Source organism: Lepidothrix coronata, unplaced genomic scaffold (assembly GCF_001604755.1).
Source record: "Lepidothrix coronata isolate B3197 unplaced genomic scaffold, Lepidothrix_coronata-1.0 Scaffold7, whole genome shotgun sequence".
In the NCBI taxonomy this organism is placed as follows: domain Eukaryota; kingdom Metazoa; phylum Chordata; class Aves; order Passeriformes; family Pipridae; genus Lepidothrix; species Lepidothrix coronata.
Window position 1 is genome coordinate 4,285,616 of NW_016690187.1, and position 27,760 is coordinate 4,313,375.

Genomic DNA, 27,760 nt, shown 5'->3' on the forward strand with positions numbered 1-27,760 from the left:
GGGGTCCCTGGCAGCAATGGCAACTCGCACTACTGCTTCTAGTGCTGGAGGCTCACGGACAGCATTCCAGGGGCGGGTAGGAAAGCTCGTGTTTGTACTTTCCCTTTAAATAGGAAAGGTTGGCTCACATGTTCCTCATACTTCTCAATGAATGTACTGTATTACCATTAAAAAAAAAAAAAATTAATTAAATGATGATAGATTGGTCTCCTTTTGTTATCTGGTCCTTGTTTAATTTGTTTAAGGGTTTTTGTATACAAAAGTTTACATTTCACTGTATGTATTATCTGTATATAGTGTGACAAAATGATTTTCTTTCTTTCTTTTGGATGTATTAATAAATCTTGCTGTGAAGTAGCTGTGTTTACTATGATGAAACCCTCTTCTCCAAGCCATTTTGCTAAGTCCAAGATGTATGGATATTGCCCAGGATGAAATATAATCCATAAAGTGATTTCTTTTTTTCCTTTAAAACCTATCCTAAGTACAGTTATTAAACTGTCCTTTGCTTAGATTGCTGTAGAGTCTGATTCTGCTCTTGGTTATTCTCTGTTACTTTGTAATAACATTAGCTAATTAGTTTTGCAATCAACTCTGGGTCTTCAGTCTCTGTCCTGATTCTAATTATAGTGCTTTCTAGCTCTGGATCACTGGTCTGGAGACCAGATCCTCTTCATTTTGTCTTCTGGTTTGAGGAAGTTTAATTCAAGGGGTATAGAATAGAATTTTGTCATGTATGTTGTTACATTTTCTGAGATTTAAAAAATATATACCTGCTTCATCAATGAAACTGGTAAGTTGGAGTTTGGCATTATTTTGAGGTTTAGCATGTGGATGAGAAATGATGGTCACTGAGGTGCTGTGAGTCTCTGGTCAGTTCTAGGGCAGGATTGCCAGGCCAGGCATGCATGTGGCCTGGATTGGTCAGACACTGGGAATCACCACTGCCGTGTTCGGACACAGCTGCATGCTGGGGAAAGGCTGCCATTTGTGCCACCTTGCTGTGACTGGTGCAAACAAGACTGCCTTGGCTGGCACTAACCTTCCAGTGCCAGGATTGGTCTCCAAGAGTGGCTTTTCCACAGTAGCTTGAAGGATGTCTGCTCTTTAGAACTACACCTTGGACACTTCGCAGTAAGTAGAGGGATGCTGCATCTCCCTCTCACCACTTGTTTTGTGAAGTCTTTGCCTCTGCTTTCTGACATGAGGGGATGTGCTTCCACTATGTTTTCTTTGCTAGTCTCCATCTCCAACGTGTTTGAGGTTGTGACTTGCAAGGGACCAGCTGTGTCCTTGGTAAGACCATCTTCAGATTCTGGTTTTCATAAACAGTCTCAATCCTGACCTGGTCATTGAAATAATAACCAGATTGATGAGAGAGAGATTCAGTAATTTGACTTCTCTTTTAATGAACATGGCTCAGCTATTCTAGACAGTGTAATTAGGGCAGCATTGCACATGCCTGGTTGTAATTCAGGCCGAGGGGTAAATGGTGTCAGTGAATGATGTAGTCTTCCGTGTTAACACATGCTGCAAAGGTTTCATGCAAAGATGAAACTGTTTGTGCTTTAATACCTTGTGTTCCTGGGAGATGGAAGTACACTGAAAGTGTTGCATCCAGACATTTATCAAGACAGAGTGATGACAGAAAAGATCAGATACTTAAACAAAAGGAGAGCACAGCAGTGTAAGTTCAGTGCAATATGGCTAGAGAAAATCTACTCCAGGCTTCTCCTCTCTAGGGAATTTTCAAGGTTATGGGCCTGAGGCATTTGGACACTAGGGGTAATAGTGTGAGGCAGTTCTGGGCTGTTAGAGATGCAATTCTGGCTGTGCATATGGATATTACAAAGCTGATCCTTCAAACTGCTCCATCTCAAGAAGCACTCAAAATGGCAAGAGCAGGAATTGATTCTTATGGAGAAAATAGTTGTTTAAAATCTGCTTTTAACAAAACAGCAAAAGTAAGTTTCTGTTTGCTGTAAGATTTGAGGTCGTAATGAGGACTAAGAAGGTGGAAGTTAGGTAAATGGGGGCTCTTCCCTGGGAATGACTATCTTACAGAGGCAGAGGTGTCTGGTCTGGTCCCGAGCTGGGCATTCCCCAGTGTGGACTTGACAAGAGATGGGTTGAGACTCCTCTGCTAAGGCAGAGACCGACTGGTTCACCTGGGGTTTTTTCCCCAGTATTTCCATGAACAACAAAGATACGTTGCTCTTGGGAAATGATTGCATGGCTCTCAGTCTGAAACTTTACAAAAACAACCGGTCGTTGTTCTAGTGCCACATTTCAAAACAAAAATAGGTTTCGTTTGAAATATCAATTCAGGAAGAATGTGCTACATTTTTCTTTGTATTTTAACAGTCCTCTTGAGCTCTAACAGTAGCCTTTTAATAGTTGGCAATTATTTTCTCAGGAAAGCTCATTTAGTTTGTACTTGAAAAGCAGGTGAGATTTTGTTACAAGTGTTGCTGTTGTATTCAGTGAAGCGGTTGGAAGGAGAAACCTTTATTAAATTTGGGAGCTGGCTTCCTGCAGAGGTGAAGACAACCTCTCTCTTTTCTAGTATAGTCACAGGCAATTGTCCCATCTGCAGGAAATAATAGGGACCATCTTTCAAACCCCCCGTGGCTCCTATGCCCCAACCACAGGGCTGGTACTCTGCAGCTGTCAGGTCTGAACTATTGATACAAGATGCTTGTTTTAAGGGGCTAAGAGGTGATTGCCATGTTTGCAGGTGGGAGGTTCAGCCCAGGAATGGCTGCCTTGTTTTATTGCCATTGCTAATTTATAACTTGTAGAAGGTGCCAGTGAAGTGTCTTAGTACCACTGAATCTAGGAAAAAAAATTGAAGTGGTGTGCTAAAAATGTCCCTGAAAGCAAAGTAGTGTTGATATTCAGGTGCATTCTTGTGCTTCTTTAGGGGAACAGAGTACAGTTCTATGTCTGCATCCAATACCTCCCTTGATAGGTGTCCTTAGGACCAAGAGACTCATCTCTTGGTCACTCCTCACATCTTGTTTGGGATGGCTGACATAGCCACCAGTGTGGAGGAGAGTCCTGCAACATAAACTCAATCTGGCTCTGATAGTTTCTGCTCAGCTTGTGCTCCAGGTTCATGCCTGTTTAAATTTAAAATTTAAAGTGCTTACTTTCATATCTTGCAACTGTTGGTGGAAAAAAAACCATGTAATCAACCAGTCCCAGGGTGCTCCTACAAATCTGATTTGTGGGGCCTCAGTGTGGTGCCTGCCAGGCAGCTGGCACTGATTGGGCTGCTGATATAGCCAAAAATGCTGTCACATTGACCAGTACTTTCTCACAGCTCTCTTGTGTTCTGCAATCTCATGTTTCCTGGGAGGGTGTCATGGCCTTCAAACACTTCTAGCTTCTCCATTGCAACCATGTTGGATGTAGTGATGGCCCTCTGCAGCCAAAGAGAAAGTGCTGTAGTGCTGTGACAGGGAAGGGAGAGGGTCTTCCCAGGTGCAGAGCAGTGCTGTGAGCCTGTGCTGTGACCCCAGGGAGGGCAGTAAGGCTTATCTGGAGCACAGCTGGCATTTGATGTGGCACCTTCCCCTACCTATCTGGTCCTTCAGAGCATCTACAATATAGCAGCATATGGCTCATCCTAAAAAGAACATCACAGAGGGAAAAAAAATCCTGTTTTTTCTCGGGTTTTAAGTGTGCTGGAGTATTTATCTTCAAACTGTGGCTTTCTTGAACCACAGCTTTGCATGTGCTTAGAGTGGCAGCACTGATGAAGGAATTCATTGGGACCAAACTTCAGCTGAAGGTGAAGGGGTAGCAACAACTCTGCCTCACCCAGCTTGTGCCAAAGGATCGGCAAGAACAGAGAGGCTAATTAATGGCAGATCTGGGCCAGTACTCTGCCAAGGTTTGATTTCAAGCTGTGAGTCTCAGTTATAATACTGCCACTTTGGCAGAGTTGGTCCATGTTTGTGCCAGTGGAATTGGTGCAGAACCAGATCCTGAAATTGTTCACAGATATTTCCCAAAGTGACTGTTGTTGCCATTTCCATAGGGTACATGTGGTACCTGGTTACAGTTCCCTGTATCTCTCCATGGTGGTGCTGATCCCTTCCAGTGCTAGGAGAGCTGCCTGAATCTGGGACATTAAAGCTCTTTCAACCAGTTTTGGGCAGATCTTCCCAATAATGCCCTTGTTGGATATTATTTTCCATTTGCTAGTGAAAAATGGGATGAACCCAACTGGGACGGGAAGAGAGGTTTAAGGGGTGATTCTTTAAGTGCCTAGAAGGATATGGATGGGTGAAATCCAAGACATAGGGTTTTTTTCTCTGCACATTCCTGTTGCCTGTTGGTGCAGACATTTAAACTTGCTGCCTGAATCAAGAGACAAGTATTAGCATCAGCAGAGAATACCTCCTTAAATGTGTAGTCTTCTGTAATTTGTGCTCTCAGCAAGTTGCATACATATGCTATGGTTGCTTTAGTAAAGAGCTGTTTTAGTCCAGCTGAGCGCTCAACTTAGTAAAACCACTCGACTTATACCTGAGAGCACATGATTTTGGGTTTTTGTTGGGTTTGGTTTTTTTTTCCCCAACCAGTTTAATGCCTTGTTTAATCCTGCAGAATTTAATTTTCCTGTTAACCACCATTTGCTCAGTGGAGCCAGACAGTTTCCTCAGTTATTGATCTAATTTTTTTCTGTTCTCCCTTGGGCCCTACTGTTTAATATAGCTTTTGGTTTATTTTTTTCTTCTCTTGTACCCCCCCCAATATTTTGCCTATTTTATACAATGTTTTTGCCTTGTCCTCTCCATCTCTTTTCCCCTCAGACTGCAGCTAAAATTGTTGCTGAAGAGATCTGGTAAGCAAAATTAGATTCCTAGAACTCAGAATTGTTCCTTGTTAACCTTATCCTCTTCACTCAGCTCTTTTATCTCTACCAGCTCTGCCCAGGTACAAGACCTTGCTTGGCAGAGCTATTCCTAATATCCCTAATTATGAAATTAGAATCAGTCAAGGTCTCAGTCAGCCCTTTCAAAGATGGTGGAGATGAAAATCTTGACAAACAATCTCAGAAAAATTTAGTAAAGCTTCTGTGATATTTCACTTGCCCTCCAAAGCTGGCTGCCTGTAGCAAATTTTCTGTGATGACATGCCAAAAATATGATGCCTTTATCAGACACCATTTCCCATTAGCAGTGCTTTAAAAACTACCAGTCCTGCTCCTGTGTGTTCCTGGTTTGCTGTGATGTCAGCTACTTTCACACAGCCCTGTGCTATGGGAAGCAAAGATTTCAAAGAGATTGTGCTGTGTCTCTTTGAGTGTCCCTGGCTTTGGGCAGACTTTGCCCACAGGCAGCACTGATGCCATCTGCCTTTGCCAGGTGACAGAGAACAGGGCTGCTGGGTGGCAGCTTAGCTCTCAGTCAGTTAGTTGAATACTTGCAGGCACTCTTTTCCTTTATTTCACCCCAGTAACATGGGATATTTATCCAAAAGCCTTCTGTCTCTTCCTGCTTTTTCCTGGATTTTATGACTGGTGCTCTTAACCAGTGCCAGAATCCACATCAGGCTGGTCTAAGCTGTCCATAAGAGACAAACAATGCATGGATCTTCCAGTGGCTCTAAATGTAATCTAAACTGTACAGAAAATGATGGAGGATATGAGTAGAAAAGAGAAAGTGACTCAGTGTGACTCAACCTCTTCAGAATCTGTGGGTGACACAAAAAGATGCTCTTCTCATCTTTCAGTTCTGGTGCTTGCATGCACCAGATTGGAAGTCCATCTCACAGGCTCTCCACTGTCCCATGCACCTCACCATCTCTGTGGTGCCTGGTAGCACAGCTGGCTTCACCGTCACCTTGTATACTCTCTGCTCCACATCTGCCTACTTGTCTTGTGTGCTGCCTGCTGACCAACTGTATGTGGTGAACACCCTGCAGATTCTGCTGTCTTATACCCTAATCTACCCCAGTGGATCCAAACTCTTGCCCCTCTTGCTCACAGCTCTCTCTGGTCTGCTTTCATCTCTTGTCCAAAGCTCCAGTTTGCAGTCTATGCAGCTATGACAGGCAGTATTTGTAATGCTCTTGCTGCCCTTATCAGACCCCTCAGCCCACATTGCACACCCTGTCCTATATGGCTGGCCACCCTGGTGTGAGGCTTCCTGTCTGGAAAACTGGGGACTTTTAAACATAGTGTCCCATCCATTGTTACTCTCTGGTCTTGTAATTTAAATGCAGCCTGTAGTGCAAAATTCTTAAATACATCAAAACTATAAAAGAAGCTCCTCTTTTTACTTTGGTCACCTCTAATGCCTAAAATCAAATCTTTCATGTATTTCACAATTCAGCCTTGTTTTCCTTCTGTCATCTGCTTTTCCACCAGCTGTTTGGGACTTGATTTGCAGCAGAAGGTGGTGTTTGATAGAAGGGGTACATGGATGACAACAAACGGCTTCAACTTCTTACACTTGGAATATTAAGTTTTATGGCTTTCCCAGTGCTGTAAAACCAACACATGCTATTTTATTTTTCATTTTGAAAATCATTGTGTTTATTTTTCTGGCAAGGTTTTATACCAAGATAAGCGTTCTTAGAGGTTTTTGTTTACTCTTGGAAAATGGAAGGAAAGTATTACTGTGCAAGGCCTGCACTGTGAAATTGCTTTTTAGCTGTAATTTTTATGTGAAAGATGCCAGATGGTTACCAATCAAGAATTAAGTTTTCTACTTCTGTTTTCAAATTGGTAATTTGCTAATTATTTACCTGAGGATTGTTCCTTGCTAATGGCCTAACTGAGTGCACGGTATACTTCTAATAATCCTACTGTCATGATCTGTGCAGGAGAGAAATGCCATTCCCAGGGTGGAAGTGCAGAGTGAAAGAATGGCGAGAGGAGGGCAGCAGTCTCTGCAGCTGCCCCAACTGCCTTGCTGGGGTGGATGCCTGCAGCATGCGGTGGTCAGGAGGGACCCAGTGTCTTCTCAAACAACATAAGCTGGTTTTAACACTGTAGTTTGCAAAGGTCTGTTTGTGCCAGCTGCAGGGTGGAAGCTCCAGGTGGAAGCAGCCTGCTTGTGCCCACTCCAGTGTGGAATGGTGGAAGAGCACCATCATCGCAGATTTGAGTGCTGCTAAGGCAGGACTGTGGTATTCTCTTGCTTGAGATTCAGGCTGAATGAACCTTGATGGCAGTGCAACATGGCTCTCCCTCTTCATCCCTCCATGTCTAAACTACATCCAAATGAAGCTGTGTCCTCCAGACCAGCACCTGTGCCAGTCTGACAGAGCTGTCTGAAGGGACCTCAGTCAGAAGCGTGGTCCCCAGCAAGTGTGTGGGCACTGCTGCACATGGTGTCAGGCCCTATGCAGAAGCAAGCAGTGAAAACCCAGGCAGATGGCTAAGGGCTGGGCAAAGGTTCTTGAGCTTGCCACAGAGGGGGACTTGACCTACTTGGTCCATCATCTTTGGTTTTGCATTTCTGGTTTCATTTCATTGCCCAAACTCTGCAGGGAGCAGCAGACCTTTGTAAGAAGTTTTTGTAATATAAGTATTGCCTGAGTTTTTAATAATCTACCCAAAGTAGTTCCTGTCCTGTGCTGGGGATGCTGACAAGAAGGACTGGGCCCTCAGTTCCAAACCCAGAAATTACTTCCTGAAATATGTGGTATAGTCTGCACAGAGACTCATACATGTAGAATAGATGCTGCCCAACTGAGATAAGGGAGAGCACTGGGAGGTGGAATATCTTCATTACTTGATTTTCAAGGGGAGATACTTTTTCACTTTTCATTTCTTCTTGTGTTTTCTTTCTGTATTTGTCCTTTAACATTAGGTTTGATTCTGTCTTTATAGCATTCAAGTGAAGGCTTACATATTTCATTGGGATTGTGTCTCTTGTTTTCATGACTGAAAGTCCCAAACAATATGAAGCAGTCACAGCCATGTGCACATCTGGAGTCCTTTCATCTGCTCCAAACAGGCACTTTCCTTTATTCCTATTCACTCTCATTACTTAATTTCCCAAAGAGGCTGCAGCTCTTCAATGCCTGAGTGACGTATGTCAAAATGTCTCACTAGGCTCTTCCACTACATGATAATTCAGTATATCCTGTTTCCAGAGCTGAGGAAATATATTTCCTTCACTTTAGCTCATTACTCTTTAGGAAATTGCTTTTCTTCAATTATCCTGACAACCTGGATTTCAACAACTCCAGACCTCACTGGGCGAAGCTCCGGCATCTCTGCAAACACTTTTTTTCCTTCAGACTTCTCTGTCATCTATTATGTCCTTCCTAGAGAGGACCTCTTATTTGGGACTTTTCTTATGTCTGCCACTGGAGACTGGGTGTCAGCACACAATTTGCAACACTGATCCTGAGGTTTTAAAATAAACCCGGTTTACTGTCCCCTCTGACATTGCTCATTCATTGTCTAGAGCAGGATTTAAAGGAAGCATTAGCAAAGATAAACTACAGGGAGCACTCCTCAGCACTTTCTAATCTGAGAGTCACTTAACTTATTCAGAGGAAAACCCACAGATTATCTTGCAGAGAGCACAGCACTCGCTATGCTGGTTCACTCAGCAACTCTTTCCCAGTGCTTTGTGGTGTTCATTGAGGTTGTCTTAGGAGGCTCAGGTCTTGAAGGAGGGTGGCCCCATACTGAGACACCTGATCATCTCATGGCTAAACCAGAAATGTCCTGTGCTCTTGCACATGCTTCTTGATGCTGTAGGCTGCTAGTTGCACCTTCCTACCTCTCAAGAATATCCTGAAGAGAAAGCATGTGACTGTGAGGTGTTGCCATGCCATGTGATGGAGGAGGCAGCACAGATGGAAATCTAGACCAGTTCCTAAGACAAAAACACTGTACCAACACAAGGGACTATTTATACTTAATGAGAATTTTGCATTTGAATCCCATGCCTTAGTAAACCAATTTTTAATTCAAAACTGCTTCACTTCACCTGCACAAGAGTCACAATTGCCATCCATCTCACCCCTCCTACAGGCTGTCCTGACCTAGTCAGTCATCTGTTTGCTGCAGAAATCCCACTTGCAAGCAGAGTGATCCTCCTTGTTTTCAGTTTTCATCAGCTCTAGGTGAATGGAAGCACATGGCTTCCCACAGCCTCCCTTGGGAAGTAAAAAGCTCCCAGCTCTTCCCTTTCACCATACCCCACCAAGAATTTCATGTGTTATGGTAAGGTTTCCCCTTCCTTAACCAGCCCTTTGCTGGGGATGCTGGGTAAGATGCATTTATTTGCTGGAGACCTGCAGATTCATGTTGATGTTACTCCCTTCCTAAATGCTGCTCTGAACATGTATCTCATCTTTAGGTGTAATGAACCTCTCTAAGCCTTTCATCTTCGACTCTGAACATTTTTTGGCAGTTAGCCGTGTGACAGTCCAATGGGAAAGAATGTATAGATGAGCGTATCACTTGCTGATTATTTTATTCCTCTTTTGTGATGAAAAAGTTCCTGTTGGGTATTCATCACCTGGGCTCTCCTTCAGCAGAGAGAAAAGACTGGCCGGCAGCAGCTGCAGCATTAACAGGCTGTCAGGTAACTGGGTCTCATGGTTCATTTAGGGACACGGCAACTGTGCCTACCTGGCTCCACAAGTGACAACAGCTGCCCTGTCCTGCTGTGGTGGCTCTTCTGCAGGCTTCACCAGCTTGCCTTAGTTTGGTTCTTAGTTTTGTAGCTGTTTTGTCACTGATTTTAAGGCAGTCTTAAAAACACAGGTGTGCTCTTCTGTTGACAACTCTCTTGCCTCCAGTTAACACCAGACACCAAACTGTGGGGAAAATTAATGGCACCTGCAAATTCTGTGCACTTAAATACTGAGCTGCTTCATTTGCAAGTACAATTAGGTATTTTGGTGTCTAAGGCCTGTGCCTCATGCATCTGCATATCTTAAGCATGTAAACAGCTGGAATTTGCTCTGCAGAGCTGCTCTGTTGGCTGGCAGGCAGGCAGGCTGGTGTGGCTGTGCACAGCATAGTGGAGATGGCTCCTCAGCACAGCAGCACTGTGCATGCGATGCTGATGATCCCTCCCAAAACAGCAGCTCCTGCTCTTCCCCTGTCCTCCAGTGGCTTTGAGAGCAGCTCTTTGTGGTTCCTTTGGGCACACCTGATTATTGCTGAGGACTCAAGATTCACCCTGGACCTCATACTGGGGTACCCTAGTGCAGCTGAGACGCTGTACCAGAGACCCTGTACCAGAGCCAGAAGGTAAGATTTACATCCCGGGGACCTGCTTGGTGCTCACTGATCCCAGCACAGCCTTGGCCACTAGATGCCCTCAGCCAAGGGTGCCATTTTCTGGAGCCCACCAGAGCTTTGCAGAAGGGCAGTGTGTGTGTGGTGTGCAAGCAGTTAAATCGAGCAGGGATGCACTGTGCTTCCCCTCTCTGTTGTTTCCCTCCAGCTAATCTCAAGTAATTTTGAAAGATCATATTTTGATCTCACTGTATACAGAAAACATAACAGCTCCAAACCCTCATCCTGACAGCACACAGGAAGGCCATTGCTGTGCTCTCTGTCAGCACACATGGCTTTCTGTCATGTCCTGGGGCTTGGGTCAGCAGGCAGAGCTCTCTCATAATGCTCCCAGGCTAGCAGGAGCTCAGGCATCTCCAACACCCTCACAGCCCATCCAGTGGGACCTCATTCTGGGGAATATGAGTGGAGTTTGTTTCCTGGTCCCTTGTGCTCCTCAGAGACAGGCAGTGAAAACAGCTGCTTCCTCAAGGAGCGAGGAGAGGGGAACTTCAATAGTGGGCTGGGGAGGGGTATGCACAACTGGCCAAGGCAGCAGCTTGTTGCAGCCCTGCTGATGGCAGCCCTGAGCTCTCACCTGTGGGGCTTCTGGGGTGAGGCACCACAGGGCCTTCCCGGGAAAATAAAATGTTGTTCTTAGAATCCAAAGTGATGTTTTAGACACCTCATCTGCCAGGTTGCTTTGTGGGTGGCTAGTCGGAGGCTCGTGGCACTGACCTGTCTCTTCGGCTCTCTGCTGCCCAGCCAGGAGACAGAAGCCCCAGGGACACATGGAGCACAACACATGGCAAATCCTAATTTTAATTCTAACATTCAGTTGCTGGAACAGTTGCTTGACCCTCAAGCTCCTCTGCCCTCCATCTCATAGGGGTACAGCAGAAGAGCTGCCTGCAGTTCCTCCTGCATCTGAAGCTGGTGATGTTTCCTGAGCAGAGCAGCCCTGTGCTTGGCCATGAGATGCCAGCTGCCCTCCTTCTGCTGCCCTGGTTTCCTCATTTCTCAGAAAGGGCTGAGGCTGCCATCTCCTCCATGGTCTGGCTGTGGGCAGTGCTGTGCAAGGCTGGCACTCACAGCTTCACATCTTGGCCCTTGTGCTGGATAAGAAGGAAACATGTTTCCAAAGCCGAATTGCTGAGAAAACACCAGGTTGAGCATGCGGATGGGACAGGCAGAGCGAGCTGCCGTGGAGGCAGCTGCTCCACAGGGCAGATAGACAATGTGAAGTCATTAGACAGGCGAATGAGCTGTGATCAAATGGAGCTGAATTACCTGCAAATGCAAAAAAATCAAAGTGTGTCAGGAAAGCAGGAACACAGAAGGGATAAAGAGCTCAGCATTAGCCTCCTCTTGGGAAGAGTGTCAGGTCAATAATAACTTGCCAGGGCTTTGATTTCTGGCTAATGCCTATGATGCAAGTGATTTGTTCGCTGATGGTGGAAGATTTTGTTGGGGGTAAGGAGACCAGGGGAAGCAGCCCACACTCATTGGCTCTTTCCAGATAAGGAACCATTTAATAATGTGGCATCTTTGCTTTCAGAGTGGGGACAGCTCGTGGGCTGCTCTGCACAGGCAATTCAGTCCAGCTGGCAGCACGCAAGGTCCTTTATTACTGTTTCTTGTGATCATTGTAATTTTTGTTATGATTACTGTTGTTTGTTATTACAGACACCTGCCAAGACACACAGGCCATTTTTTTTGCCTTCCTAAATGCCATCACCTAGTTTGTTAGCTGTGAATCTGTGGATAAATATGTGAGCAAGCCACAGCCTCCCCTGCCAGTGTGCCAATGTGGAGGCACAGGATTCCTCAGCATGAACTGAGCCAGGTGTGTTGGGTATGTGTGTGTGCATCCATAAGACAGACTGTCCTTTCTTAACCATCTTGCTCTTTCCTCCATACTGCAATTTCCAGACTATGTAAAATCAAGCTTCAGTACGTGGAGAAATGCATTTCTCCATATGCTTTTACATGCCCAAGCCTTGGTGTCTCACAGAGCTGCAGGCTGTGTGTGAGTCAAGTTCTTGATACATCCAGGGAAAGTCAGAGCTAAAAGACTTTAAAGTGGTGATGTTTTCAGGTGCAAAAAAGCTGACTAAGACCATTTGGCATTCTCTGCATGGGCTTCTGCCCTGGAGTGTCAAACACAATTTGGGAATCAGGTGCCTGATGCTATTCATGGGGAAGGTCAATGTATGTTTAATCTATACCCCAGATAACACGGACAAGGGTAGAAGGGGTCAGTCTCTCTTAAAAGCAAAGCAAGACATTGAATGGCTTAGCTGACATGGGGTTGGGCCAGGAGAGGTGTTTAGGTGGAGGGATTCATGATGCAGCCTCTATAAAACAAGGTCAGAACCAACCCTGCTGCGACAGGTGGGCAGCCAGGGTGCAGGCAGGAATATCATTGGTGACACTTTTGCAAACCCTGATTTACAATTTATTCTGTCTTTCCTGGCACAGAAGTGCACAGAGGAGGTGGGTGATGTCTGGACTCATTTGATTCACCAGGCGGAAGCAGACAGTCAAGGTCTCTGCAGCGCCTGAGGTCTGTGTGCTGGCAGACCACCCTGCTGGCTCGGCCGTCAGCCCTCCCTGGACCTTTCCAGGTGCACGTGCAGCATGTAGCATTAGCTCTGAAATGCACTGCACTCGAGACCATGGGAAATCCTGGGTCGCTGATGAGGCTGTTAGTGCTCTTTCAGTTCTTTAACGTGCAAGTCCTTATGAGAAGACACTAGCTTAATCTCAGCTCAACTGGAAAAATGCCGATGACTGGAAATGTCATCAGCTGCCTGTGGGCCAGGCTGGCCCTGAGCTGATAAGGAGCAACGCAGAATAAAAATGTCAGCACAGAACTGGAGAAACGTAGAGGCTGGTTGCAGCTCTTCTCCATCCTGCAGGAAGCAGGGCACCTCTGCTACCAGTCCTTCCAGCAACTGAACTTTCCCTAAAGCCTCAGTGAGAAACATTGCTCTTCCTTAAAAAGAAGAAAGGCGGCTGCTGTCAGTGCTGCAGAGGAAAAACTAAACTCTTGCCCCAATAACTCAAATGAAGACAGTAAGTAAACCCAACATTTGTTGCTTTCTTTAACCTTTTAAGGCAAATCTCATGATGTTCTGTGTTGGAACCTTTTTTTTTGAAGATGGTGGGGGAACAAGACCCAGCCGGAAGGATGCCTGATCCACCTCCCTCCTACTTGGAATATGGGCATTAAGAACACCACCTGGGCACTAGGTTTGGGCAGCAGGTCCTCTCACACCATGCCAAGTGTGCACTCAGGACCCCATAGGAACACCAAATACTGTGGTCTTTGGGCAAAGAGTAATGCCAGAAGTAACTATCTAACCTTCCCTCTGTGGTGGGAGGGACGTGTTAATTCTCCATGGGGAATGGGGTGCAAAGCTCAAACCTTGTGATTTCAGGAGCAGAGCAGAGTCTGAAAATGTCATGTGGCCCTTGCGTCTGTCTGCATCCCTTCTTCAAGTTTACAGAGAAAATCTAAAGAAGTCTAAGGAACTATACTTGCGCAGCCAGCAGATTATAAGTAATTTATGGACTCATGAAAGCAACCTGTGAACTTTTCCATCAGTGTTTTAGTGCGGAATCTTTGAGGGAGAGATAAGAGCCAGAGAGAATAGAGGCAAAGTGTGATTTAGAAAGCCTGCAGCTGGTATCAGTGCTGGGTTTATGCCAGTAAAGCACTGGGGCTTGGAAAGGGGGAGAGATGCACACGTTCCTCACCCCATTGGATTCCTTGGCCAAACTGACCCTGGGACTTGCTTGCTCTGCCCAAGGTACAGGAGCCTTCTGGCTTGGTCTCCTCATACTTTCCCACATTAACCTGTATGCCAGCTCTGCCCTGTAAGGCCCTGTGGGCTGCTCTGTGCATCGTGTGCATCTGCCCAAGGGTACGTGAGGCTTGTGGATGGTCCTTTAGAGGCCGTTCCTTCTGGGGCCAGGTGTGCGGGAACAGCCCTTTGCCAAGTTCCCCCAGCTCCCTTTTTTGGCAGCACAGGCTCTCTTGCCTGTCATTACGTGCTCATCTTACAGATTAAACCCCCGACCCCTCTGCCTGGCTCTGGTCTCCTCTGCACAGACACGGGCCCCGTGGGCAGCCAGGCGGCGGCGGGAGGTCTGGGCGAGGGCTGTCAGAGCCCGTCAGCAGCAGTGTCCCGCTACCCCGCGTCCTGGCCCGGATAAGCCCGGCCCCACTAGGTGGAGCTCGGGGCTCAGGCACCGAGCTGGCTCCGCGCTCCGCCCGCTGTGCCGCGCTGGGGCCGCGCCGGGGACAGCCCCGGCCCCACGGCCGGGCACGGCCAGGGCGGGCGGGAGGGCGCCAAAGAGGATCAAGGCTGCGACCTGCACTGTCGAGCTGAACCCATCAGCCCCCTGCGCTGAGGAGCTGGAAATGGCAGCGCGAGGCTCGGGGGGCAGTCACGGAGGAGTGGGCAGAGGACGGGTGTTAGGACAGTAGGGGTAATGATGTGGTGGTGAAGGTCAGCGTGACAAATGTCATCCTCGCTGTCAGCCACCGCCACGTGCCTTTGAACCGCTGCGGCAGAGATGGGCTTTAAGGAGAGATGCGGTGGCGCCGGGAGAGGTGGCCTGGCAGGCACTGAGCTCCTGATGTGTGGATGTAGGAGACAAGAGAAAAGCTTTGCTAGAATGCTTGCTTTTTGAATGGATAATTTAATCAGTGACATTAAGTCCTCCCAATTATTTCTTGCCATGGGTACTGCCTATTTATTAATTTACTTCATATAAATCCATCAAGCAGTTGTCACACAGTAAGTAAACAAAAGCACCCCATAGTTTTGTTGGGAAGGCTTAAAAGTAATCGAAGAGGTTAATTATCACTGCTAATTAATTGCTTTGCAGATTTGGCTGTGCATAGCATCCCCTGCTGCCCTTGGTGCTGGGAAAGCCAGGGGTGATGGCAGCAGCAGGGGCAGCATGCAGTGTGCCATTGGCAGGGAAGTCGTGGAGGGATGATGGTCAGGTATCAGCATGTCCAATCTGGGACAAGGAAGTTTTGTGGAAGCCTCTGGACACCATGGGTGTGACCAGCAGCATGTTTCCTTACCTTCCAGAATGATTTGCTTAATCAGCCTTGGCTTCCTGCTCAATCAAGCCAGCTCCTTTGGTGGGGAAGCTGGCCTGAGGGGCTGACAGGGGCTGCCCTGGGAGAGAAGAAGGTTCAGAAGCTGGAAAACTCTCCCTGGAGGGAGCCATGAAGGAAATTTAAACTAATTTAGCATAACAAAGGAAAGGTTAAGAGGTGACTTGGATCATCATCTCTAAATACTTATTTAAGAATGAGACTTCTGGGAGCAGAGAGCTGTTTAATTTGGAGGGCAAAGGCATAACAATATACTATGCCTAAAAGATGAAGACAGGTAAAATGGGGTGACTCCCTTGTTAAGATTACCTACTAATGTACTTGGGGATAGTAGAGTTTCCATCCTTTGATATCTTCAAATCCAGATTGAAGATCTCTCTAAAAGGCAAGCCTGGGGTCAGACAGAAATTATGGACTTGTGTTTCCATGCCCTGTGTCTTGCAGGAGTTCATATTAAATGATTTTATCTGATCCTTTAGCCTTCAGATCTATACATCTCCCTGCAATAGCTAACAGCTGCCACAAATCTGCTAAATCCATCTGGTAGTTTGCAGATGACCATGATGTGATGCACTTTGTGTCTGCCTCACCCCAAAATGCAGTCCTGATGTACAACTGGGACCTCTGTGCCATTGCAGACTGCAAAGCCCCCTGTTAGCCTGCCTTTCCCTCAAATGGATTTCAGTGGTGCAGCATTTTCCTATGCTATTTTTTTGTCTAGGAAATGGCTGAAAACTTGTTGCTACACAGTCTAATGAAAGCATGTTTTGTGGTCCAGGCTCTGCTGTTTGCTGAGGGCTACTACAATATCCATCATCTGCAGAGGCCATAGGACTTTATTTCTGCTGAGCTCTGGCTACTTTAAAGCGACTGTCCCTGAAATAGTGGGAACCGATACCTGCTTTTACAGAAAACTTTACAGTTTGGGAGAAGGAGCCCTCTCTTGCCCCCCCCCCCAAATGTTTGTGTTTCTGTTGGGCAAGTCCAAATTTGCCTGATGGGGGCATGAACCTAAAGCTCTCAGTGTCCAAATCCACCTGATTTAAGGCTGCTGCATGTTTGAATTTTTTCTCCTTGGAGTCCTTGAGTTGCTCAGCTGAGCATTGTGTTAATGCTGGGCTTTGAATTTGCTATTCCTCCCTTGAATCGCTATGCTCTGTTGCCCAACCGTGCAGTAGTTCCTCAGCTGATGTAAATCAGTTTAGCTCCACTGCCTTCACTCCTCTGTCACGTACCCAGGCTTACACTGTCTCCCCACAGCCCAGAGCCCTGAGGCAGCCACCTCAGCAACCCCACTTGGCCCCACAGGCCCTGTATAGAAAGGTGAGGTTTAGCTGGAGTTTCAGTTAAAGCCCAGTCTGCTGGGGCAGAGCTTTGGTGGAGAGGTCCTCTTGTCATCTCAGTCCTGTGGCCAGGACTGGACTCTCATATCTACCACCCTGTAGAATAGGCAGGTGAAGTGTTGCTGGCTGTGAGCCCCCTTGGTGCTGGGGGTGTGGAGGATCCAACCTGGTGAATGTTGCTATGAGCAATACGTGAGAAGACAGTGTCTCTGTGATAGGTCCTTGATTTCAGCAGGCTTCCTAGTGGATTCGGACTTCCAGCATGACTCAGGGTATTGCAGTGAATCTTCAAGATAACATCTTTTGCTTGCCAACATGTAGGCTGGCTGCCAAAGGTGGGGGAGGAGATCTGTTGTGAGTCTTTAGTATGTGCTCATAGTAAATAGATACATGCCAAATTGATTACACTTGCTTTTCTATTTCTCCACTAGGAATTGAAGGAAGGGAAGAAGTAGTCCCCTGTGGTCTGCCCCAAACCACTGCCTCACACTGCTTGGTTTCTCAGGTGCCTGTAGCTGCCTGCTGCTGCTGCAGCCAGCACACACCCCAGAAACAACAGCGCTGGAATCCAGTTTTTGCAGTGTGGATCAAAACCTGCTGACCCGCTGACCAGGATGCTCTCCCATTCTGCGTCTGAACATACTGCTGGATGAGAGAGGTGCAAGTGTCCCGGGTGATGGGTGAAGGGAACCAGAATGCAGCAAGGCAAAGTGACATGGGGTGCTCCTGGCTGGGGTCAGAGCTGCCCGTGGCAGGGACACCCTGCCTGGTTCAGCCCTTGTCCTGCAGAGCATCAGTTTTTGATCTACTGCCTCATTGCCAAACCACTTATTTTTCCAGTTTAAACGCTTAATGCAATAGCCTTATTTCAAAGTCTGCCAGCTGAGCTGCCTCTGCTTAGGACTGTCATTTCCAACTGTTCTCTGGCAAGATTTCTCAAATGATTTAAAAAAAAAAATCAAAGTTGTAACCACATCTGTGGCTGCCTTTGTCTGTGGGAGCAGGGAAAATTAGCTCAGAGGCCATCAGGTGCTTTCTGAAATGGAAGTCTTCTCCTGCAGATGGCACAGCTCATGGCGGTGGAAAGACCAGCCACTAATGTGGCTCTTGCTGAGACTCTGGCACTGGTGTTTCGTGACTGAGTGAAAAGAGCAGCCTAAAATCCACCTGATTTAGGCTGTTATCCTAAATCAGCTGTGGATTCTCTTCACGCACACCATCCAGCTGTCCTGATGCATTGGCAGGCTGACCCAGTAAGAAGATCTATAGTGTTAGTGAGTGGTTTTACTTAAATGCTTCTCTTTTCCTATTAGTTCTTCCTAGACTGTAATACTGGTCTGCCACTCTTTCCTAGCACGTCTGACAGAGGAAGCAGCAACACAAATTTTTGCTTCCATGGAAGAGACTGACTAAGGTACAGAGCAAATTGGGAGCATTCTCTATGACATACCAATGAGGCTCCACTGGTTTACTGCAGCTGAGGCTCTGTCCCTGTCATCTCTAGGAAAAGTTGATTAGGTCCAGTGGATTGCTGACTTCTTTTATGAAGAAGCTGTAAAAAGTTCTTTTCTTCTGCTAGTGCTTTTCTCCAGGGAGTTGTTGGCAGAGAGAGGCGAGTGTCTCAGCAATAACACATTTCAAAGTTATTATGCCAGCAGAAAAGAAACACAAGGATTTGAACTTGGTAATATAAATTTTTTTATGACAGTACAGAACACTAAAGGGCTTCCCTCCCCCCTGCTGTGCAGACCTCCCTGGGTCTGCAGGGCTCCTGGCTGGCTGCTCTGTGGGGTGACGGTGGCTGCAACTGGGACCCTGTTTCAGGCCTAATCCTCAGGGAGGGTTCTGCCACCGAGCTGGCTCCCATGCTGGCTGGGAAAAATGGCAATTTGGATGGAACTTGTCTGGTCCTTGGGCATGTCCCTTCTTCTGGCTGTGAACAGATGGGGACCCTTCTCCCTCTACCTAGGAGTCACAGTGATGCATTCAGGTACCACTGAGCCCAAATCTTTGTGCTGCTGTGGTAATGATAGGGCTTCCACATAGGAAATGAGTGAAATGTCAGCTGAGACCTCTTCTTTTTGTAATGATTAACCTTCCACTAATGATTTGATATAATATTGGGCGACATTGAGTGCTGAGCTATTGGTGTTTAATGTGTTCTGAAGCAAGGGCTCAGGAAGCAATAAAGATTTACTCCAGCTAATGTGTGAGGGCTGGGCTGTCCCTGGGCCCTGTGCTTGCTAATGGCCTGACATGTTTGCCGTGGTGTGGCAGCATTGGCTAACAGAAGCTGAATTTCTGGCTAATAATTTAATTAAGACTTTGCTGTATTTTCAATTACTGGAAAAAGCCATGATTCTTTTCCATTATGTGTTATAAAATCAGCCCTTCATACTCCACAGAGCCAGGGTAGAGCACCTCATACCTCTCTTTTGGCTCCTGATCAGTCCTGCAACAAAGCCTGCCTGCCCCACAGCAACATGTTAGGCCACACAGAAGTGCTGCCCACGGGGCTGGGAAGTGGCTCCCAAATGGAGGAGAGTAGCAGAGGCAGAGCACCTCACCGGGGCACTTACCCAGCCCCGAGACCCTCCATGCCCCACACACGGCTGAGGTAGATAGAGCTGGCACAGACTGACACCACAAATAAGAAGGCGTGGGAGGAAAACTTGGAAGGACAAATTACTGCGAGTATTGATTCCCCCGGCTGCTTGCAGAGGGATTTCATTTAGCAACACTGCCAATGACATTATGTGCAGCATCTTGTCCATGGCTGGTTCCATGGCATTAAGAGAATTACTTTGGCCTAATGAATAGGAATAAGAATATTTCAACCTCCTCCCTGGAAAGTAATGGTGGATCATCAAGTGTGCAGCCAAGTTCAGGTTTAGTCACTTGCCAAGTGAATGCAAATGACAGGGTGTTTTATTTAATGGAGGCCATGGTGTGTTGGCCAAAACTGTTGTCTCTTCTCTCTGCGGATTGGTTTTCCCCCCTCTCTTGTAAGTCAGACTTTGTCTCTACTCCTGATTGGCTTTTTTTTTTCAAGCAGAAGAAATTTTTGCTGACTCTTGTACTGAAATCTGTTTCTAGATTGAACCAAAACTCCTCTATCAGCTGTATTTTATGCTGTGCTATGGGAAGAGGCAGAAGCTGATCTGCTGCTATTGGTCACTGCCAGCCTACAGTGGGGCTGCAGCTCCCTGTCTCCTTCCAGCTCGGAGCTGGTGAGATGCTCCATTGATGTCACTGCTGCCCCATCTCTCTGAGACCAAGGGGACATTGTGGAGCCCCATGCTCCGGCATTGGGCCCTTTGCTGGCATGGTGGCATGGGAACACCTGGGCTGTGATGCACTTGGGTTTGTATAGACCACTCACTCTTGCAGGGCACAAACACCTCTACTGTCAGCTGCCATTCAGCTGGGTGCCCACCAACTGCTCCCTTCCAAAGCCCTCCTCTTCTGGCACAGCTTGTGGAAGTGCTGCTTCCCTCAGCCGCTGTTGTTGACAAGAGGTTTGCAGGGATGAAGTCTTTGTGAAGAACCAGCCCCTCAGCTGCTGTACATGAACCCAGCCCAAATGCCAGGTGGGTGCCTGAGCAGCAGGGTCCAGGCAGTGCTAAAGCAAGGCTGCACCCCCAGTCCCCCATAGGGTCCAGCAAACTGAGGTCAGGGCTGCTATAGATGGGGGGGTCCCATCCCCTTAGGGCCTGGATTTAGTGCTACACATACAGTGACTTATTAAACTCTTCAAACACAGGCTGTGCCTCGCCATGGCTCACAAATTAGATCAGCATGAAACAAAATCGTGAACTAATATTTTCAGATGGGACGTGATGTTTTGCTTCATACAACAGTGATGATTTGCAATGGCTGAGGGTGGGCTTTTTCCCTATTCTTTTGTAAAAAACCAGAAAGTGTTTGCAAAGTAAACTCTGACATTTCATCTGCAGACCAGTCACCTTTCAAATATAATAGCTGTGACTGTTCACTGGCAGTTAATCCTTGCCTGAAAGTTTTTGCTTAAAGAGCTGGAGGGAGGTGGGATTTTTGCTTATTTGTTCAGAATCAGGGTTCTGTCCTAATTAATTTTTTACTTGACAGGAAGAACAGGTTTCTGCTTTGTTTTGCCAAGTATTTTGACGTATGAACAGAGATGTCGTACGGGATGTGTGTTTGCAAAAGAGGCTGATGGGAAAGATCAAAACTGATTTGTTATGTTTGCAGAGAAAGAGGCTCCATATCCGTGAAACAGAGCAGGGAGTGACTGAAAGCCCCAGACACCAGCATTTTGAAGCTGAAATTGTGGCTGTAAGCTGGTGACCAAAGTCCTGTTGACTTTGCAGAAGCCATGATTTCATGCCAGCTGTCTGTCACATCCTGGTGCACCCCCTCCAGTCCCAGTCTCTGACCTGCCCTGGACAATGTAACTCACAGATCTGGGCCCTTCTCCTGTGGGATGAGCCCAAAGGCTTTTTCTCCTCCAAGGCTGAGCACAGCCAGGTCTGCTGAGCAAGCTGGGCTGGGAGGGATGCTAGACAGGTCTCTGACCATTTGCAAACAAGCTGCAAAATTGTGCTCACAATAGGGCTGCAGAGCTGCCTTTTGACTGGAACCATGCCTGGAAAATGTATTTCCCAAGTGGGACTTCAGCCATTACAAAACCCTGACTGATGTGGTCGAAGAACATGGCAAACACATGACCCGTTGCCACGATCCCCCAGACTAGATCCTGCTAATGTGCTTGTTTAACCCTCTCTGACACCACCCAGAAGCTTCTGCCTATAAATGTCACCAGTGTCAGCCCTTCCTGGTGCAAACCCTCCATCCCCACAGGCACAGGCAGATGGGAGCATCCTGGAGGAGAGTTGGCCTGGCTGCTGGGAAAGCAGCAGCAGAGAGCATGGGAACAGGCAAGGAGCTGGCTGCGTGGCTCCCATGGAGCCTGGGAGCAAGTGCTTGCTGTGAAGGCTCACCAGGGCGGTGTCATCAGTGCTGAATGGGGTGGGTCAGGGGATTGTCACCTCTTTCCTGACACCTCACTACTTCTGAAGGCTGTTGGTCCCCCTGGCTCTCTTTCTGCTGCCTAATTGTTTGCTCACAGCCTTTGTCCTTCATGGCAAGCCACTGCCAGAGTGGGTGAGCTGTGGTATGGGGTCTATGCTGGGATGGATAGGGGTAGGATAGCAGTCCTATTTGGGCTCCATAGCCAAAACCTATGCTTTATGGGCATGGTATCATGGCTTTGGGGACCCTCAAGGGCATGGGGACCGTGGGGGGAGCTCCCTTTTTACACTGCTGCTTGCTGAGGATGTTCATCTCCACAGGCAGACATCAGCAGTGAGCTGCCATTGTCCTTCACAAGCTATTCTAACTTGTCTCTAACAGGTCTCCAAGAGCACAGTCCACCTGGACTGATTGTCATCCACAGCAGCACTGTGGCTGGGTCTGAAGCTGATGCCAGCTGAGGCGCTTGGCAGAGGTGCACAGGCATGGAGCTGGGTTTTTTCAACTCTCCAAAGAGCTGCAGGGCCACGTCCTGACGTTGGCATAGGCTGGCACTGTGCTTGGTGAGTTCAGAGGATGTTTTTACACAGTTGGGGCTGGGAAGGCTTGAAGAGGGTTTATTTTTCTTCATCTCTTTAAACAATAGATAACAGCAAAATCCATCCCTTGCCTTTTCTAAAGACAGCTCCTTTTCTTGATGGGTAGATAGATATAATGAGATTCTCAAACTCATAAATCTGCTGCGACTTTATTGCCTGCATCTGTTGGAGATGATGTGAAGAGAACTTCATACAGAGAGGACTCTTGAAAGGTTACAAAGGGAACTAGCATTCTTCAGAAGATCATCTAGAGAAAACAGCCAAGAAAACCCATATAGAAAAAAGCACTTGAGCTGGATGAATAGGTGTCAGGGCTGAATGTAAGTGACACTGGCAACAGGGTACCTTGTTGTGAAAGCAAATGAAGCCAGTCCTCTGTGTGGGATAGCTCTGGTACAGGAGCCAGCCTTTGGCTGCCGTGCACAGCCCTCAGCCCCAAGACCAGGTGTGCAAGGGGGCTGGTTGACACCCCTAGGCTTGCACACCCAAAACCCCTGTGCTGGCAAGGGGAAAACACAAACAGTAGCTGAGCTGAAATGCGCTGTTGTTTTTTTATTTGCCCTCTGGTAGATGTGCCCCCATTGCAGCTCTGCCCTGGGGCAGGGACACTGGTGAGAGGCAGACCCATGGCTTAGACCCTGCCCTAGGCTGCTGGGTCTGCCACAGTGGACAGCCCTGTGAGTGGGGTGATGGCACACCACAGCCTCACCACATCCCTATGCTGCTCCACCGTCCTTCTGGGCTCTCACAAGGTCACTGGTGGAACCAGTGATGTAGGAATGGGAAGTGGTGCAGGAAATGGGCACAGGAAATAACTATTTGTTAAGCTGGTCAGAAAATCAGTGGGGATCTGCCTGGCTCCCAGATGAGCTGGTGGCAGCTCTGTGCTTGTTGTAGAGCCCTGGTCCAGGGACCGGCAAAACTCTTGAAAGATCCCAGTAGCTCCTTAGCAGGGTGGGTACTTCTCAGATGGGACAGGTACCTGCTCAGTGTGGCTGTGGCCAAGAGAGCTGCAGGAAACTGAGAATGTCCCGGCCTGGAGCTTGCCCCAGGACCAGTGGTCAGGGAGTTGTGATTGCCAGGCAGAGCACTGCAGTTGGTTAAAATAGGCTTGAGATGGTGCTGGAAGGTGCTGCCTGCTCCCAGGGCACAAGAAGCTGTAGTGAAAGGTCATGTCTGCAGTGTGATGCAATGATGTTTTCAGGATGCCATAATGCAAGCTGGCACCTATTTTAGTGGCAGAGATTTAGGCTTCAGCCTTCTACTCCCCATTGCAAGGGGGAAGATGTGCTTGCTGGCTTTCCTGCCCCAGGTAGCTTCTGCTCCCACTGACATCTGACCCTTGCTGAGACAGGGCGGCAATCCAGAAAGCAGAGCTGCAAGCAGGGAGAGAGCAGATGACATCTTTAAGCTGTGATCATTGAAGAATATTAACCACTCTTGGGCTTTGTCACTGCCAAAAAGTGATGCTTGAGCAACGTGGCGCCAGGAATCCTGAAGTCACTTTTGTAGCCTTGGAAAATGCAGCTGCTTTGGGATTTCAGCCCAAGACGGCTGTTATTATCCACTGTGCAGAATGAAGCTTCTGTTGGGAGCTTGTACAAAGGCCATCAGTCTTCCCAAATAGTGGTTGTTTTTATCACCTGGCAGTAATGATACTCTCTGGTCCCTTTAATATCTGAGTCTGTTCCCAAAGTGAGATCGGTAAACTCATTTCGGGCTCACCCCCTCCGAGGGAAACAGCTTACAATTTTCTACCAGGTAGCCATTCCGTTGTGAGAATGGGCATGGCTCACCTAATAAAAACCTCGCTGACAGACAGGACCTCCTGGAGGTTTATCTAAGTCGTTTGTTGCAGAGCAGAGCAACATATATCAGGGCTGAAATAGGTGCCAAGCAGCAATCCTAATGCACACAGTGTCTCTGCTGTAATTGATTCACAGGCAGGACAAATACCCGGTGGAGAGTGCAAGGGGCCCTGCCTACTCTCCCAGCTAAAACGTTATAACGTTTTGTGAAATAGTATTGCTGAAGCCCGTGGCTAAAATCCAGCTTGTGGGCTGGCTGGCTCTAAAACTGCATCACCCAAAATATCCCCATCCCTGCTTGCATTGGCTGGGGCATTTGGGGTCCAGTTCAGAAGGAAACATATTAAAAAATGGATCAAAAGTAGTGATTCTTGCCAGTAATGTGTGTGCAGCATTGCATGTGCATTGACTTTCATTTTTTGGCTAATGCTGTTTTATTGTTCCTCCAGGTAAATGTTCAATGAGGAAAGGTCTTGTCCAGTTCCTTGTTTTGGTCAGTAAATGCCATGGGTGGTGTGGGTGGGAGGCTGCTGCCTGCCATCTGGGACTCTCTAGAGACAGGGTGAGTGATGGCAGCGACACCACCTAAAACCACAAGGAATTATGAATTTTAGGGATAGCTAAAGTTGATGGGGATGGCTTGGTGTGACGGTGTGGTGTAAAGCAGATGATGGCTCTGGGAACACCCAAATTCCCTGCACTAGGAAAGGGCCCTAAATTTTGTTGCTTGTCTGGCATCTCATCCATACACATGGGGGCAGCTGCGGTACTGCCTCCCCATTGCTCAGCAATTGGGGAACTTGGGGTGGAGAGGTCCCTGGAGAGGTGTGAAACCTCACCTGACACCCCTAAGCAGCCTCCCCAAAAATACAGGCTGGCTGGGGGAGCAGGCAGCAGAGAAAAGCTGCCATATCCTGCAAGCTTCTTAATTTCATCAGCTGCACAGGGCTGCTTTGCCATGCATCCCCCCTGCACGGGATCAGGTGGTACTGGAGATTTGATCCTCGGGAAGGGCTGGGGGAATGTCTTATGGTGCGAAACCAGGGGAGCTCAGCCTGTTTAGCTTATTAAAAAGAAGATCAAGAGGTGACTTAATTGTGCTGTGTGAGGTACCTTCATGGGGAGAGAAAGGCAGGTATTAAAAGACTGTTTAATCTAGAGGAGAAAGGCATTGCATGAGCTCACGCCTGGAAGCTGAAGCCAGACAAATTCAAATTGTGAATCAAACAGACCTTTTAAAAAGCGAGTGTTAATAAAGATTAAACTACCCAGGAGAGCAGCGCATTCCCTTGCCTTTGATATATTTAGACCCAGACAGGACGCATTTCTGCCCCATACACTTGAGCCAGGCAGGAGTTACTGGGCTTGGTACAGGAGTAATTGGATGCCAAACTCAGCCCTACATCAGGGAAGGTCAGGCAAGATGATCTAATGGTCTCTGCTGGCTGTCAGTGCTCCCATGCCTGGCGTCTGTGATTTGTGTGCCTGTGGCCAGCTGGCTGGCAGGGATGTGGCTCTACCAAGAAAAATCGGGGGGGAAACACAAGGAACATGGTACTATGTCAGAAGGGACAACAAGGAGACAAGTGAACACTGACACCTGTGGGGAGAGTCAAAATATTAGAAAGGAAAGGCTTTTAGCCAGAAAATGTCTTTTTATTTTAAAAAACAGATTAACATTAGCAGACATGTAAATTTTTTGTGCTTATCTACCCCTAATTTTTCTCACAATTCATTAAAAATAAAATCACCCCTCAAGTTTTATGTTGACCAGAAAATCAAGGTTTCAGTAGGAAAACCTCATTTGGGGAAAAACAAAGACGAGTCATATCCCAATTTCATGTAAGTAGGGTACAGTGAAACAATGCCTGAAAACCTTAGTGAGACCCCAGAGTGACTCAGGAACCACTGCTCACTTGACAGTGTTGAAGTATGTTGTGAACTTATTTTCCTCTTTATTTTTATCATCCACTCCTGAGGGCTGGCTGGTGAGTATGGCTGCAGAGAGGAGCTGCTGTGGGATGTCCCTCATTGTTTTTTAATATTATTTTGATTCAGCAGAGCTCATCTCCTACTCAGTGCCCTGCGTCACTGTTCCAGCCCTGTTGGATGGCATGCCCGGGGCAGGATTCTGAGATGTAGCACAAAAGTGTGGGGTGATGCACTGAGCCTCAGATGCTCCCAGGCTGAGCAATGGGCTCCTTCAGCAAAGGATGGAGCCTGCAGGGGGCTCTTGATGAGAAGTTGTTGTTCAAGGTGCTTTTCATAATATTTAAAAAATGTGTTTGCTTCCTCTTGCAAATGTTCAAACATCTTTAAAGTGTCTGTGGTGCCAAGCTGCTTCTCGCCCTGTTTTAAGAGAAATAAGCTTTCTTTATGGAAAAGGAGCCACAAAAAGCGCAGCAAGCCCAAAGTTAACAGTGAGCAGACCGAAACTAAATTAACACCAGCAAGATTTCAGCTGCCCCTCCAAAATATTGTGTCTCACGGCAAAGGGTCTGGGAAAAGATGGGAGAACAGATTGCTTTAGCGCATCTTCATGGTGTCTCTGCGGCACAGATGAAGCTCAGGCTGGGTCTCCTTCCCCTTGCCAAGCCTGCAATGGGGACTCACAGCCCCTAAAAGTGGACAGTCGGAGGCACAGGCTCGACAGTGCCATGAAAACCCATGGGTGCAGCACCACAAGGGGATGCAACTCGGGACACTGTAGCCAGATAGTTTAGAGAAGCATCACCTGCAAAATCAGATCATGAGCCCAAAACAGGAGCAGTGAACAGGAGGCAAGGGACAGGGAGGGTGAGCCTTGCCTTCTCCACTGTCATAAAGGTGGAGGCGAGAGAATGGGAGTGTTAGCCATTGGCCATGGTGTCACAGCTCCGTGAGGATTATGTTGGCCAGCTTCCGTGATGAAAATAGGCAGCTAACAGTGAGTTCCTCTTTGTAACGGAAAATAGTCAAAACAGCTTGAAAACCATTCATAACGAGAGCTCTGAGAACAGCCAATGCTACACAGAGTGAATACTGTCATTAAGCGCTCTTTGGATGACAGTCCTAGCAGTTCATTATCCCGCATCACTGCATGGGGAGGGTGGTGGAGGAGAGAGAGGGGTGAGGGGTTTTTTAAATAATCCTTTTTTTCCTAAATTAATCCCCACTGTAAAGCAGAGCACCAAAGGAGCAGTACAAAGGCAGCATCATGCCTTGCCAGTGCCCTCTGAGGCTGGAGCGTGAGGTTCTTGCAAGAACCGATGCCACTAAAACACAATTCCAGCCTTGATTCTATTTAATTTGCTAATGGATTGTATTTATCTCTGTGCTTTCCCTCTTTTTTTTTTTTTTTTTTTTTAAGATTTGGTTTCTGGGTGTATTTTCTTCCTCTGGAAGTGCAAACAAAACTTTACTTTTAAGACCCTTGCTAACATTTCTGACTCACATTAGGCAGCAGCTCCAGCAGATGTCAGCTCCAGCCGATGTCAGCTCCAGCCTCACCCCCCTGGTTACCGTGAGTGATGCACCAGGTGCTGGGAGCCTTCTTCTCCATGCTGGGAGCCTTCTTCTCACACTTCATGCAGACTGCGACTTCTTCGTGTGGA

The 27,760-nt window shown here is 47.4% G+C and overlaps 1 long non-coding RNA gene across 1 annotated transcript; it reads left to right on the top strand.

The window, feature by feature from the left end:
• Nucleotides 1–278: 278 nt before the first annotated feature.
• On the top strand, nt 279–27,760 carry LOC108508919. The gene is made up of 4 exons (XR_001878546.1): nt 279–1,134; nt 22,142–22,323; nt 24,617–24,729; nt 27,606–27,760. It is a non-coding gene; the product is annotated as an uncharacterized LOC108508919 (long non-coding RNA).